Source organism: Physeter macrocephalus, chromosome 6 (assembly GCF_002837175.3).
Source record: "Physeter macrocephalus isolate SW-GA chromosome 6, ASM283717v5, whole genome shotgun sequence".
Lineage (NCBI taxonomy): Eukaryota > Metazoa > Chordata > Mammalia > Artiodactyla > Physeteridae > Physeter > Physeter macrocephalus.
Genome location: NC_041219.1, coordinates 15,832,994 through 15,849,514, shown reverse-complemented (window position 1 = coordinate 15,849,514; position 16,521 = coordinate 15,832,994). Strand labels below are relative to the sequence as shown.

At 38.8% G+C, this 16,521-nt stretch overlaps 1 protein-coding gene across 9 annotated transcripts in view; it reads left to right on the top strand.

The window, feature by feature from the left end:
• Positions 1-5,582, top strand: part of LIN7A (lin-7 homolog A, crumbs cell polarity complex component) — a 238,617-nt gene extending 233,035 nt beyond the window's left edge. For all 9 annotated transcript variants that reach the window (XM_028490418.2, XM_055085238.1, XM_028490419.2 and 6 more), the window contains one exon: positions 5,462-5,582. The gene's annotated coding sequence lies outside the window, so the exon portion shown is untranslated. The remainder of the gene's footprint in view (positions 1-5,461) is intronic.
• The last annotated feature ends 10,939 nt before the right edge of the window (positions 5,583-16,521 follow it).

Here is a 16,521-nt window from a genome sequence, read left to right as displayed (position 1 = left end):
GTCTTTATCTAAAATTGCATTCCATTCTAAAAACGACATTTATTTAACAATAAATATTTATTTGTTACTGTGATGGACCAGGCACTGTTCAATGGGCTGTAGAAACAGCATGAGCAGAGCAAAATCCTTGCTGTCATGGTGTTTACATTCTGGTTGGAGGAGATAGTTAATTAACAAGTAGATAAAAAATATCCTATTGAGACCAGTACTTTGTAGAGTTAAAATAGTGTGCTTTGATAGAGACTGGCTAGGTGATGACCTTCTGTGCGGTGATCAGGGAAGACCCCTCAAAGGAGGTAACATTTAAGCTGAGGTTGAATGACAATGCGAAGCAAGGAGATGAGCCATAAGAAGAGGAGGAAATAGCCAGTACAGTAGCTCTGAGGCAGATGTGAGCCTATTTGACGTTTGAGGAATAGAAAGAAAGCTGAGGTAGTTAGACAATAAAGAGTGAGAAGGACAGTTAGATAGATGGGGGCCAGGTTATAGAGAGCTTTTTAAACTGCTTAGGGAAGTTAGATGTTATTGCAGTGGAAACCACTGAAGGTTTTTAAGCAAAAGAGTGACATGATTTATGTGTTAAAAAAGATCACTCTGGCTGCTATGGGGAGAATAGATTATTGCAGGGTAAGAGTAAAAACAGAGACCAATTAGGAGACTATTACATAGGAGTCCAGGCAAGAGACACGGTGGTTTGGACTGGGATGACGGAATGATTTGGATGCATACAGACAAGTCATTTTGTCCGTATCCTTCTTCTCTCTAATCCGTTTCAAACATAAAGGTACTTCACGTTTGTACTTTCAGAATCCTTGCAAAGGTCTTTTTGCTAATAATAACAATCCAGTATTCTTCAGTCAAACATTGACACTCTTTTCCTGAACTCATTTTTTCTTCCATTCTCAATAATACAGACTTGTACCAATTCTCCTAAATTGTTTTACCACTCTGGCCCATAGTAAAATTGTTTTAAAGTGTTTTAAAAGAAGTATGTTGCCATTCCGGCTTCTGAGGTCTTACTAAAAGCTTCCAGTATTTATGCTCATTCAGTCATCTTTGGAAGTATACAACTTGGCCATAAATACTGCTGGGCCATATACTCAATTCCATTTCTCTGTTCCATCAGTCTTCATTAAATCACTTGAGAATTTCCTACTGTCTCATGATCGAAGAGTAACATTTTTAATAAAAGGCATTTAAAACCAGGTTTATTTCTTGCACAGGATACGGTAAAGCTCTGTTTAAGTGAACATGAAATTTATATCTATGCCTGCCAAGACAGCACTTGTAGTGCACAGGATCATGGACCCTTGAGATGAAACTGTACATTGTACATTTCAAGTACAAGCAAAGTACAACTCTGTCATGTCATCCATGGATTTTATGGTGGATTCAGTCAAAGAGACCTACATTAGCTCTTGTTCAACTTTTAATTAATTAGATTTTTTAAGGATTAAATGGGATTTGTTACACTTGCTAACTCATACTGTGGTTGCTTTTGAGAAGAGATCTGAAACTATTTACTTTGAACAGATCTCTGATTTTTTTTTTTTTTAAGTTTGACAAGTCAAGCAAAGACCAGGTAAAGCAAAAATACTTGTCAGATATTGTCTTACTGTTTATCACATGAAATGTAACTTCTGTTCTATAAATTAGAAATAATATTTGGTCTGAGATGGTAGAAGTTATTAAGTAACTAGCAATGGTCAGGGCTGCATACAGATGGAAAATAGGTTGAATGCAAGTAGTGTGTGGAAAACCTGTCTTATGCCTACTTTTAATTTTAAACTTCTCCTGAAGTGAATCTCAGTTGTCTTTTTCCCTAACTTTCATCTTTGTTAATCAGGAAGAATATACTACATTTCTTAAATGTAGTAAATATGATCACTACATAATTACATTACAGAAACCTAAGCAGATAATATGAATTTGGTTTCTTTTTAATACTATACCCACGTTTTTTGAGAAAGTGTCACATTTATTCAGCTTTAAGCATTTTTTTTTCTTTTTCTTTTTTTACTGAAGTGTAGTTGACTTTGATTATTAAGTTTTAGGCATACAGCATAGTGATTTGACATTTATATGCATTATAAATTGATCATCATGATAAGTCTAGTTACTACCTGCCACCATACAATGTTATTACAGTATTATTGACTATATTCCCTATGCTATACATTGTCCCATGATTTATTTATTTTATAACTGGAAGCTTGTACCTCTTAATCCCCTTCACCTATTTTGTCCCCCACCCCATAAGCATCTCATTTATTTTATTTTGTTTTATTTATTTTTATTTTTGGCTGCATTGGGTCTTCGTTGCTGCCTGTGGGCTTTCTCTAGTTGCGGCGAGCAGGGGCTACTCTTCGTTGTGGCGCGCGGGCCTCTTCACTATCGCGGCTCTCTTGTTGTGGAGCACGGGCTCTAGGTGCACGGGCTTCAGTAGTTGTGGCATGCGGGCTCAGGAGTTGTGGCTTGCGGGCTCTAGAGCATAGGCTCAGTAGTTGTGGCGCACGGGCTTAGTTGCTCCACTGCATGTGGGATCCTCCCAGACCAGGGCTCGAACCCATGTCCCCTGCATTGGCAGGCAGATTCTCAACCACTGCACCACCAGGGAAGCCCAGCATCTCATTTTTAAAAGTGTGACTTATATAAATCCATATTTCACTCAGATTCCCAAAGAATAAAAGTAAGAAAGAGGAGGAATACTTTTTGAGATGTCACTATTCTGAGGAAGTCAAGACCAAAAGCTTGTTTAAGTTCTCTGACCTTCTATTGGCAGATCCAGGGTGAAGAATTCATTTACACTCCAATACAGGCTGCATCTTAGCAGATTTACAAAGCAGCCGGCCTTTGCCAGTAGCCTCACTGACTTTCTTTTTCCTCTCGCTCTTCAGGCCCCCATTTCCCTTATTTTATCTGCTATTTATTGTTCTATACCTTGCATTTCCACTGCCACAGCCACGGGCCTCATGGTCTGATCCAGGCAACAACTGCCAGAACTGCCAGCCCACTTACTGAGAGGTCCCAAAGGAGGACTCTGATAACACTGAATTCAAGGAACCCAGAGTTATCAAGCAGGAAACTGCACCAGAAATAATAATCATAATGCTGGATAAAATTTATTAAGAAATTAGGGTATGCCAAGAACTCTTCTAAATGCTTCATGTATATAGAATTACTTAATCTTTACAGTAACCCTATGAGTATTAGGTACTGTTTTAATCTCTTTTTAAAGAAGGAAACTAAGTCATGTAGGATTTTTTAAAGTCTACTTATTTCACAGCTAAGAAGTTATAGGGCCATGATTCAAACCCAGGGATATGGGCTTCAAAGCCTCTTTCTTTTAACAGCTGTGCTGCTCTACCTCTTTCTTCAGTGGCATCTGCCCTTTCATATCCCATCCCGCCTCATAGACACATTCACATGAGCTCTCCAGGAATTCAGTCTCACACTGCTTAGAGTTGGCGCTAACCCTCACCACTTACCTCTAAAACAGTGCCCTATGCTTCAAAGTACTTCGTCATTACAGCTCTGTTAGTTTCCTGTTGCTGCCCTAAAAATTACGAAACACATTTAATGGCTTAAAAGAATACAAATTAATTTTCTTGTACTAATGTAGGACAGAAGCCCAAGACAGTCTCACTGGGCTTTCAGAGGCTCTAGGGGAAGATTCATGTCCTTGCCTTTTCTACCTTCTAGGGGATGCCTGCATTCCTTGCCTCCTGGTTCCATTCCGCACCCTCCAAACCACCAGTGATGGTCGAGTCCTCACATTGCATCACTCTGACCTCTGCTTCTGTCATCACATCCCCTTCCCTGAGTCTTTCTTCTCTCACCGTCTTCCACTTCTAATTACATTGGACCCACCTGGACAATTTCAGGATCCCCCTCCCTATTTTAACATCAGCTGTTTAGCAAGCTTACTTCCATCTACAACTTTAATTTCCCTTACCATGGCATCTAACATATTCACAGGTTCTGGGGATTAGAACGTGGACATATTTCAGGGGCCATTATTCTGCCTACCACAGTGGCTCATTGAAAAATTAGCAAAGCAATTTGATCAACAAAATTTAAACTAATGTGGAGATGAGGCTTTTATTTAAAAAAGAAAAGAATCATTAATCTGTTCAATTGTAAATCATGGGAATGAGGGAAATAATGAGAACATTTGGTGCAGGTGGTTCTTCCCAGTGGGTATCTCCGTGATGCACAGTTTGGAAGCCCAGTGCTCTCTCAGCTGCTGGCATATCCCTCAGGCCTACTCCCCCTCTGGGTAGATGAAGAGACCCAAGACTCTTACTAAAATTCATCTGCTCTAAGTCCCATTCCCTTAGGACATGTAACTGTATGATAAGTTAATGGATTAAAAACTCAGTCACTTGGTAGCTCTGTCACCTGGTAGCTAAGGGACTTGAAGGAAGTTATTCAATGTGAGACTCATGAAAATGGTCTGTTATGGAGATTAAATAAGAAAAAATATGTAAACCTCTTAACAAAATATGTGGCAATTGGTGAACACTCAATAGTAATAGTAGTGGCAGTAGTATAGTAGTTAGAATGTTAATGGCAGATGATATTTTTATGCAGTATCTTGTTAGGTGACTCCTGAAGAAGTACAGTGGCCTCATGCTTGACTTTCAGTTCCACGCTGTAGGCCCAAGGTGCTTTTAGGCATTTCTCTAGAAGGCTTGGTGGCTGGAGAGTGCAGATGCAGAGTAGGCAGATTGCAAACCTACCCCCCACGCACACTTTCACATCAACCAGAACAATTCGTTCAAAATTTTTTTTGTATATGGTGCTCTGCATTCATTGAAATAAAAATATCCGCAGCTTTAAAAACAAAGATTGAAAACCACTGTTCTTTCTGAAACAAATGACTCCATAATGGTAGAAAAGTGACAGGTCTGGGGGAATGTTTGGGGAGGCTGCTCCCCCAAATGTGACCACATGGGGGCATCTGCCTACTCTGTTCTACTCTGTGTCAGGCTGGCTGACCTCGTGGAAGAAGAGACAGGCCTACTATGTGCTTTACAGAAGGGATATTGGTGCTTCCAGCCTATCAGCGAGAGGCTCTGCTTGCATGTATCTCAGCGGGAGCAACACTAGTCACCCTAAGAGTCATAACATATAAAGGTTATCTCTTCTCTGCCTTCGCGAAGAAAAGTAGAGTCATCTGGAATGGGGAGGAAGAAATGTTTTACATTTGAAATGTTTCCAAACTGATTTTTTAAAATTTCATATTAGGGAATAACTGTGTCTCTTCCATCCTCATTTGATAATTACTTCCTTTGCAGACATCAAACAGTTTGTTCACATGTGGAAGGCTGTGCATGAATGATAGCGCCCAAAATAATCCTTGCTGTTCTCACATAGCACATGCTTCTTTGATATTTTTAGCACATTGTAGTTGAATACTAATCACTGATTTCTCTTCACTCTTCCCCCCGCCTTTCAGGTCCTTGAAGCTACTTGATCAAACACCCAATAGTCACAAGTTTGAAACCGTGCTTCAGAATCCCAGCACATAGTAAAGGAAAAGACAACACTGATAATTATACCTGTCAAGAAACTGTGAACACGTGGTGTATAAATTCTTTACCAAGGCAACTCGACACCTTCTTTCTCCGGGGCTGAACCCCCGCTGCTCACGTGCTCTTTACACACACAGACCTTCCATTCACTGCAGTGGGAATTCTCAGTGTGTAAAGGGAGAGGTTTTCCAGTCTGCAGACTGAAACAGTATAAGAAGAATAAAGTCCATGACTTTCAGATAGATCACCAGGGCCAGGGTTAAGTGAATCTTGGGTCTATAGCTTTTCCAGAGATTAACAAATCCCTCATTAGGCTATAGTTCAAACTGCATCAGTTCAAGGTTGTCGCCACTTAAAAGAAACCTACGCATTGCCCCTCACCCGGACCTGTTCCACGTCTGTATTGCTGAGTTGTCTGAATTAGAATTCCAGTTAATTGCAAATTCAACCTCTGTTCCCCTCTTGAAAATGGCAAGTTATTATACTATATTTATACTCAGTTCAGGTTCTAGAAGCATTTGGCTTTTTATTTTCTGTTTCCATGAATTTTATTATGCATTAATAGAGTGGGCAATTTCAACTCAACTTTTAGTTAGTTAAAAGCAAGGATAGAGAACTCTAGTACTGTTGTTTTTTTTTTAATTTAAGTCTTGCTTGTATCTATTCTTATTAATTCTAACAGAATATAATGTCTTTTATTCCACAAAATATATATTATCAGAGTGTATTTGTTACAAAGTTAGGTCTTTTCTTACCAAGTGTTATGAATCTGGTAAGAGAATACTAGCAAAGGACCCGGCTTCATGAACTGATCCTCGTATGATATTTATATATAACCCTGCTCTCAATATTTTTTGTTAATTTTATATTTTTGATTGATAAACTGGAGAAATCTAAACTCTTTTTACCTGCACTGATGTGCTGTCATAGAAGTCTGTTTGATATTTTAAAGCTTAGGGCTTTACAAAACTAAATTATGGATATGCATATATATATATATATATACACACACAAATATATGTCATACAAAATCTAGATCATTTTTCCCAAGTATAAACTGGATATGTTTGGCAATATGAGATCAAAAGTATTGTTCCTCTTAAAATTAGGTATATGGAAACCAGAGATATTAATATTGTGAATGAAAAGATATTGCTGCTTCTAGGGTAAAAAATATACCTACTTCATTACACATATTCATGTAGGTAAATAGACAGTGAGATATCATCTTTCCGAAAGTATCATTTACTATAAAATGATCTGTTAGAATCATCTATACTGATCATAACTTTTAACTTATGGTGAATCTAAGCACATAAGTCTGATTTTACTTTATGGAATTAGCAGGAAGCAATAATTATTTGGGCACTTAAATACCTTAGCCACACAAATGTACCTGAAGAAAGAATAAATGTCCAGTTGAAACATTCTAGAGAGATCATTAAAACTTGAGGCAAATATTTGAATATTCCGTTTTCTCAAATGAAGAAACTCATTCCCCAACAGACAATAAATTTCACATTTCAGATAGTCCCTCAAATTAGAAATTTATGAAGCTCAGTTTAGGAACTGTTTTCTTGAAAATAAAACCACTTGGAACTACCCCACATGTTTCATTTTGCCCTGTCGGGTGGTTTTTTTTTTTTTTTTTTTTTTTTTGCGGTACGCGGGCCTCTCATGTTGCGGCCTCTCCCGTTGCGGAGCGCAGGCTCCGGATGCGCAGGCTCAGCTGGTATTATTGTCAATACCAAGTTCTGCCTACTCTTCATAGTCCATCACTCAACAGAGGACAAACAGTAAGGAAACCAGGAGGTGCACCTATTTCAGCAATGTCCTGCTGTGGTAACAGATTCCCATTCTTGAACACGTATCATTTTTTCCTAGAGAGAACTGGGGTGGGGGTGGAGCAAGAGTGAGGACCCTGAATGTTATGTAAAATAGGGTTACAAAAGAGGTAAGCATGACTAAGGGAATGAATGAAGAATACGGGAGTATTATTCAGTTTGAAAGAGGTAGCTCCCATTTTTATAAGAAAAATTTAATAAAACATATATTTTAGTTATCATTTAACAGAAAAATATTCAGGCTATGCCACAGACTCTCATAAAGGGAAATCATTGCACCCTTGTGATGAGGAAATGGTCATTTCAACACATCTCAGTACATTGTATAAATTTGGAGCTTAAGGTATGTTTTCATTTAGCCGTAAGTGGTTGGTTAGTATTAAATTATCATATGTTTTCATGTCAATATAAATATTGTCATGGTGTTAGAGAAGCAACTGTCAAATGCGCAGACAGCTTACATTTGTGTTTTCTGGAAACCTTTGTATTTTATGCTTCATTTGCATAATGTTTTGTGCCAATAAATGTATGCCCAGTCGTTTGTCCAAGTGAAGGGGCAATCCATCACACCTAAGGCATCTAAGGACAGATTACATATCACACTAGTCCTGCTTACAAATGACCAGTCAGATGGCCAGTTTTCTTCAGTAAAATCTAGTTCTTGAAATGTAAGCCTTCCCCTAAAGTTTTCGTCAAAAGTAGCCATCCCTAAGACTTAGAGAGGCTGCTTGTGGTTGTCTAAAGGTTCACTGAAGCCAGAGGGAAAAGGAAGAAAATTACCACAACTTGTATTAATGCCTTTTATTATTACTGATCATATTAGAGCCACTGACAAGTCCAAAATCATATTAAAATAAAGACATATCATGTTGCTCTTACATGAAGCTTTACTATAAACAAATGAGATATTAAAAGGTGGGGAAAAATCTGTTGTGACTATTCATCAGTGATCCTGGTGAATTTTAATTCTTTCCCTTGACCTAACTGGTGGCCATATTTTTCTAAACTCTTTCCTGCTGTGATTTTGAAGGCAAAATACACAGCATAGTTCAGTAAAAGAATCCTTAAACCTTTTCACTGAGGCATTTACATTTTGATTCTGTTGCCATTTGAAATAGAACATCCACAGGGAGATAATGAGCTTAAATTACAATTGACTTTGGAAAGAATAACAGATTTTGTGCTTCCTCAGTCATGTAATCAATAGGGAATTCTCTAGTTATGTGAACGACCACTATCTTTTAAGACAATGCTAAGATCTAAATACAAAATCTATCATTCAGGAGCTTTTTAAGAATTCAAGGCTGTCTCTGAACAACTTGGCTGGAGATGGATTATACCAATTTACAAATGCAGTTTTCAACCATGACAAATCAAACTGATCTGATCTCAGTTCCTTTTACTCAGCTGTGCCCATAGGACTCTGAGACGTTGGAATACTTTGTCTACATTATTTTTAACATCTATAGGTATTTGTGGATGTGTGAATAATGCTTGAATTTCTTATCTTTTGGCTAGTTTGTGTTTATCACACAGACAGAGCCTGTTAGTAAGACCAGCTTTAACAGCATCATGAAGTAGAAATCAATGCTCTGAAGATTCAGGGAGGCCAACGTAAGGCAAAATCTCCTGAAACATGGGGTAGTCCTACCCATCTCATCCCTCTCTAGATCATAAAATCCCTGAGAAAGGGCTATAACCGCCTTGTGGACTGCTGTATCCCTAGCATCTGGGATAATGCCAGCACAGTAGAGGCGCTCAATTAATATTTGTTGAATGAATGGACAACTAAATAAATGAATGAAATTGGACAAAAAAATGAATTTTGCCTTCTGATAATTTGAAAAATTTCACCAATTTATATTATCCTGATTGGCATTATAATTTCTGAATTACATAATTAGAACCAGAATTGACTCTTTATAAATACTTTTTAGATATATGAATTTGGAATCAATTACTTCAAAGGCTTCAGGGGTTTGAGAACACTTAGATAGGAATGTTTGGGGATTCAGAGTTTTTACAATGAATAAAACTCAACCTTTCTAGTTATTTATGAAAGGTCCCTGAGTTATATGACAAAGATGATCCAAACATGGAACTCCATTTATAAATTTTGTAAAATATTTTCATTTTTAAAAAAGAATACAATTCATATCATCAAGCATATTATTAATGTCCTTCAATATATATTAACCACTTTTCTCTAAGGCTTTCATTGTAATTGGAGACACCATCTCTAAATCTTTTCCTGCTTTCCAAAGATCACTTCTCCATTCTTATTTGATTCTTAGAATGTACCTGAGCTAAAGATTAATCACATAGCAATTAAGACTTTTCCATGTGTTTATTCATCTAACAAATATTTATTGTATACCTAGCATATGCTAGGTTTTGGAAATACAATGGCAAACAAGACAGATGCAGCACCCCCATGGAGTTTGCTGTGAGGGGCTCCTCAACACTTGCTCTAGCAATAACTAGGGTTACTGTCTAATGGATCCTTCTTCACAGCTAATAGAAGTGAAATCCCTTACCCCATGGAAATCATGAAAGACTCTGCACATATTTATGTGAACTTGCTTTTCTAAACACACCACTTAAAAATGCTGCTCAGTGTACCCAAACACCATAGTTATACCCCAGTGAGGGTAGGTAATAATTTGTTCATAACTAACACTTATTTAGCTCTTACTACTGTGCTCAGTACATTCATAGACTATATCATTGAATCCCTTCAACAACTCTATTTAATAGGTTCCATTTTATAGACAAGAAAACTGAAGCACAGATATGTGACCTGTCCAAGGTCACACAGTTAGCAGACGGAACTGGGATTTGAACCCACACAGTATAACACAAAAGCTCATGTGTCTAAGCGTTATCTGTGGCTTGGGGGACACCATTACATTAAAATAAATGTCAGTAAAATAAATGGGTCGCTGTATATAAAAGTTCTTTGAAATCATAAAGTAGTATATAAAAAGATATTAGTAAAGTATTATGATCAACAAACCACATCAGTGGCAGAAGCAGAGTGAGAACTCAATCTTAAGTTGCAGCTTACTCTCATGAAGAACATTTCAAGCCAGGGAAATGGATAAAAGTACAGATCCAGAAAATTTCTGACATGTGATAAATATTGCAATGACTTTTCAGAATTACTTATTGTTAGCCACTGTGTCTATTTGGTGCTACAAAACAAACAAACAAACAAAAGAACAAAATCCCTTGCTGTAAGGGCTTATAATAAATACACAATGTGGAGATGAATCGAGGATATTCCACATTTATGGGGAAAGATTGGGCCATAGTGCTATTTTCTCACCATTGCATGTGATCTTGTCTTTCTAATTGTTTTCACTATTTTTCTGAAAGAGCTGCAAAATTGTGCAGTGGTTCAACCTGACCAAAGTGGTAATATGCTGCTGGGAAGTAAAAGTATTAGATACCAGACTGGAATTATTGTCTTCATTCTCAAATTTAAGTTCTTTTAAAGCATGAATGTAGAGGGACTTTTGGATGCTGAAGGCACCTGAATATTTGGATTTATTAAGTAAAATAAATTAAGTTCCTGTTAAGTTCCTTGTGTTTCTCCATTCCAGATCATACAGTGAGGTCATGCTATTGAGGGGTTAGGTTCTAAAACCAATATGAAAGGCAAAAATTGAGAAAGAGGAATCATACTCATTATTTAAATTTATTCTCTCTCTGGCCCCTCCCAGTTAAATGGGCATATGATGCAACTTAAATGCTGGTTCATATTTGTGGAAGCAAGGAGTATTCTTAAGAAAACTTTATTACCTCATCATTCTTTCCTACTACCAGCTAATTAGCTCCTTCAAATAATATTTTGGAAAGTTTAGCTTTACACATAATACAACAGTAAACTCATAAGCCTTTTGTCCAAAACCATACTTAACTTCTACTTCCCTTTTGACACTTTTATTTTTACTAATGATATTACCGTTCTCTGTACAAATTTACTGATCTTCCTCATTTGCCATTCACATCAATTCTTAGATTCTACTCTGACAAAGTCTCTCGCAACTATCTTATCCATTTTCAATATTCCTACCTATGAATAGAAATTTAGTACTTTTTACTAGGACTTTTGTAAGCTTTTAACTGTTTTCCCAATTACCGTGTCTACCCATATAAATTTCCCTATATATTGATGCTTGATAACTCCCCGTGCAGCTATTCCTTTGCTCAAAATCCTACAAGGGGTCCCCCATCAAAAAAAATTAAGATTTCTAGTCAAGACTCTGAACCAAAACACTAACATGATGTTGGAGAAGAACACTATAGTGCCACCCCTCCATCTACAAGGGCAAAACATAGAACATGAAATGTGATGGTACCGAAATCTGGTACATGCACTGTGAAATAGAAGTCACGGGGTTCCATGACACTGAAAAATATCACAAGTTTTTCTTCTAGATGAAATGCAGTGAGAGACTAGCAGTGTTCTGTGGTGAAGATACAGGACTGTATCAGATTATGATGCACCAATTCCAAAATATTTGTTTGGGGTGGTGTGTGTGTGTGAATGTGCAGGGTTATGCTAACATCCTAACATTAGACAGAAGTACGGTTTGAGATGTGGATTTCCCATCTAGATGGCACTGCTTTTTCAGCCGTGCTCTATCTTGCCATCCAAGTTGACCACTACCTATTCCTGGAAACTCCTAAACTTTTCTTCCCCTGAGCTTTTGATTATTTCTGAAATGCCTCTCTCCTTCTCCTGAAAAAAAAAATCCTCAACTTTTAAGGCCCATTTCAGATGGTCCTTCTTCCAAGAAGCTTTTTCTAATTTTTTCAGGCTTGATATTATCCATCATCAAACCCCACGGTGGTATCTGTACCCCTCCTTAGCTCTTTTCTTAGCTTGTCTTGTAGTATACCCGTGTGTATCTTTATCATCATGATTTCCCTTGCAATTAGTAATTACATATGGCGTGGGTGCTTAATATTTCATGAAAGGAATTACCTTTCACTTGTCAACTTCACAGAATGGCTTCTGGATTATTTTGGGGGTCTCAGTTCTCAGTAGCTCACCAGCGAACTTCATCTGAATTGAGAACTCAACACCCGATACTTTTAAAGAGAATAAAGCCTTAATTATTGAGTATTTTGATTAAAAAAAAAAAGTAACGATAAAAGTGATAATCCTTATCACTTATTTCCTAGGTTTTTCTGATCTGATTTTTATTCTCAGGATGGAGGTGGAGGTCGATGTAAACATTTTAGATGACTTTCACCACCACCACCCCCTCTACACACACACACAATGATTTACTGCTGGTTTATCCCCACATATTTGGTTACTTATTCCGTGGGAGGAATGATGAAGGATAAAATTGGGTTTCAAGTCAACAGCCAAACAAACAAAATGGGCACCATAATACTACTTTCAACTGGACTCCAGTCCTGTATTAATGGTCCTCCCTTTGGCTACTCTCCAACAAAACACAGAACTACCTGCTCCTCATTAGTCCTCCCCCTCCACCCCCAAACCACTGCATTCGGAATGGGAGATTGGGAGAGTAATTACTATTGTCTCAACTCCTTAATTTACCCAGAAAAATAAAAGTTAATTGAAATAAAAACATTTCACTAGCCTTAGCCACACATTGTGTTATTTTGTGTTGCCAACACAATGTTTTATGAGTATGACATTTATATAACAAACATGTTTAATTTAAACATGATATTAATTTAATCCCTCCCCCCAACCTAAGGAAAACAAACCACAATATCCTAAAGGAAAATTCCCATACATAGACAAAGAAATGCACTTTTTTTTTCCATTCTTTAAGTTAGAATGATTACAAACAGAACTTCAAGAAATATCCCACATGAATACAACGTAGTTTCAAAGAGTTTAATTGCTACCTGTCTAATAAATCTTGCCTCCTATGGGCTTCTGTTCATTAAATGCATTGTTGTATCTAAAAGGGCTATAAGAGTGAGAGGCTGACTGGCTGCCATAGAAGGAGACCCATAAATGGTCTATACCTGAATTTTTTGTAACACAACTTTCTAGTATCTGGTCCTCAGCTTTGCAGATCCAGGCTCATTTGTTTTTTCTAGGAAACCCAGGGACAGTCTCAGCTAACACCTGTTTTCTCAGAATAATTACAGCACCCCCTTTAACTCTCAGAAGTGCCCCAATTTAGACAAAACAAGATGTTGTCAACCTACCTAGAAATGATGAAGCCCTAGGATGATGGTTCTTATTGACCTTCTTCAATTCACAGGATGACTGGGAGGATTCCATTTTGTTGCAAGTAACAAAAACAAGATTGAATAGAGCTTGAGTGAAAAAGAGAATTCACTACCGCCAAAGCAGGCCAGATCGGGGATCTCAGTGTTGATAGAATTCTCACCTCCTCTCTCTTTCTCAGCTCTACTTGTCTCTCCTCTTTTTGTCTGTGGCCCTTGTTCTCCCTGCTAGTCAGTTTCTCTCCCTTGTCTGTTTCTCCCTTAGTCCTTGCAGTACCAGGCATATATCCTTATAGCTCGTAATCTAAAAAGAAAACTAGACTCTTATTCTCAGAGTCTATATCATACAGGCAGTCTCTGAAGGGCCCTGCTTGGCTCTGGTGCTCACCACCTGAGGCAAATCACTATGGGAAAAGGTGGCATGATTGGCTAGCCCCGGTCACAACCTCATGCCTACTGAGTATCATTTGTTAGCTGCAGGGAATCCAAAAAAGAGTAACACACTAATAGTTCTACTCAAGGCAAGCTAGGAAAAGAACCACAAAATGGACACAGATATCAAAAAGGGGGTTCAATTACAGGTGAGATAACACAATACAGAGAAACTAGAAAAATCTTCTTAGAAGAGATACCAGTTGAAATGGGCGGTAAAATCTGAGTGGGATTTGATAGGTATGGAAGGAGTCTGGAATAGCTTTGAGATAGACATTGACTAGAGGAGGAGCATTACCCCAAATCTTGGCTTAAAACAAGAATCATGTATTAGTTCTTAATTCTGAAGCTCATCCATTTAGGCTGGGCTCAGACAGGAAGTCCTTGTGGGTTTGGCCGCCTGGGCTTCCCCAAGTGTCCATAATCAGTTGCCCTGAATCAGCTCAGCAGCTCAGCTTCTTGGTTGGCTGACTCCCAACTGAGGTGCCTCAGCAATCCTCCACATGGTGTCCTATCCTCCAGCAGGATAGTTTGGGCTTGTTCCCATGGCAAAGGGAAAGAATTCAAGAGAGAGCAAAAGTCCACAAAGCCTTTTGAGAGTTAAACTCAGACCGACACAATGTCACCTCCACCACTTTCTATTGACCAAGGCAAGTCACAAGGCCAGCCCAGATTCAAGGACTGGGGGCGAAGTCTCTATGTTTTGAAAGGAGAAGTTCATTGCAAAGGGCGTGCATACACAGAGGGACAGAAAACAGCCATTTTTGCGACCAGTCCACAAGAGTACTTTTACTGAAATAAGATGATTGGTAAAGAATCCTCAGTAGGCAAAGTTATAGTTAACAGTTAACGTTTATTAAGTGCTTACCATGTTCCAAGCACTGTTCTAAGAGCTTCACATATATTAACACATTTTAATTCCTGCAACATCTTTTATTTCAGAGAAATAGACTACCTGCATATGGAAGTCTAGATGTGGCTTATTAGAAAAGGAAACAACTGAGTCCAAAGTCAGGAATTCCCTGAACTCTGGGTTGCTGTCCCTCCTCAGAAGTCAGACTACTCTGCATAGTTGCTGCTTGGGTTCCCAGCTGCCCATGTAGAAGGCGACAGCTCATAGGATGATGTGTTAGTCGGGGTTCTCCAGAGAAACAGAACCCAAAGGATAGACAGATAGATGTATATAAGAGGAGATTTATTATGGGAATTGGCTCCTGTGACTGTGGAGGCTGAGAAGTCCCATGATCCGCCGCCTGACAACTGGAACCAGGAGTGCCTATATCAGAGGGAGGAGAAGATGGATGTCCCAACTCAAGCAAAGAGTAAATTCACCCTTCCTCTGCCTTTTTGTTCTATTTCTGGCCCTTAATGGATTGGATGACTACCCACCTGCACGGGTGAGAGTGACATTTACTCAGTCTGCTGATTCAAATGCTAATCCCTCCCAGAAACACCCTCATAGACACATCCAGAAACAACATTTTACCAGGTCTCTGGGCATCTCTTAGCCGAGTCAAGTTGACACATAAGATTAACCATCACAGGTGGTTTCAACCTTTTCCTCTCAAACAGAATGTAATCCACTGAGGCAGATATAACAGGATGTTGAGAGAATTTGTTTTTCTATTGTTCAGAATGATGGCTAAGGCCTGAAGCTGAAATCAGGATTTACCATACGTTCCCATAATCTAAAGAAAGCCTTGGACTTTCTAAGAGGTAATTGAATTAGCCCCACTAACTTCAACCCCTCTCGTACCACCAAACACCATAGCAACAGAGAGAGAGAGAGAGAGAGAGAGAGAGGGAGAGAAAGAGAGAGAGAGGGAGAATGCAGTTTTTGGAGAGAAACCTTTCAATCTCCACCTCCACTCCCAACCAGGCTAAGCCATGTGAGAGAGGGGAGCTTCAAGACAATCTCTCATAAAGAGTAGAGGTGACTTTAAGAAAAGAAGTCACTAGGGACTTCCCTGGTGGCACAGTGGTTAAGAATCTGCCTGCCAACACAGGGGACACGGGTTTGAGCCCTGGTCCGGGAAGATCCCACATGCCACGGAGCAACTAAGCCCATGCGCCACAACTGCTGAGCCTGCGCTCTAGAGCCCGCGTGCCACAACTACTGAGCCCGCGAGCCACAACTACTGAAGCCTGCGTGCCTAGATCCTGTGCTCTGCAACAAGAGAAGCCATTGCAATGAGAAGCCCTGGCACCGCAACAGAGTATCTCCCACTCACTGCAACTAGAGAAAGCCCTCGCACAGCAACAAAGACCCAACACAGCCCCCCCAACAAATTAATTAATTAATTAATTAATTAGAAAAGAAAAAAGTCACTAGAACCTCACTCCCCAGATGAATGGCTACTGAGCTGCAGAAATCTATTGTTCCCCGATGTTGCCATTGCTTCTACAGCTGAGTGCCATTAGAGGGTCCTTAGGAGAGCTTTGACATGTGGGGTGTGGGGACATACATAAACAAAGAGATG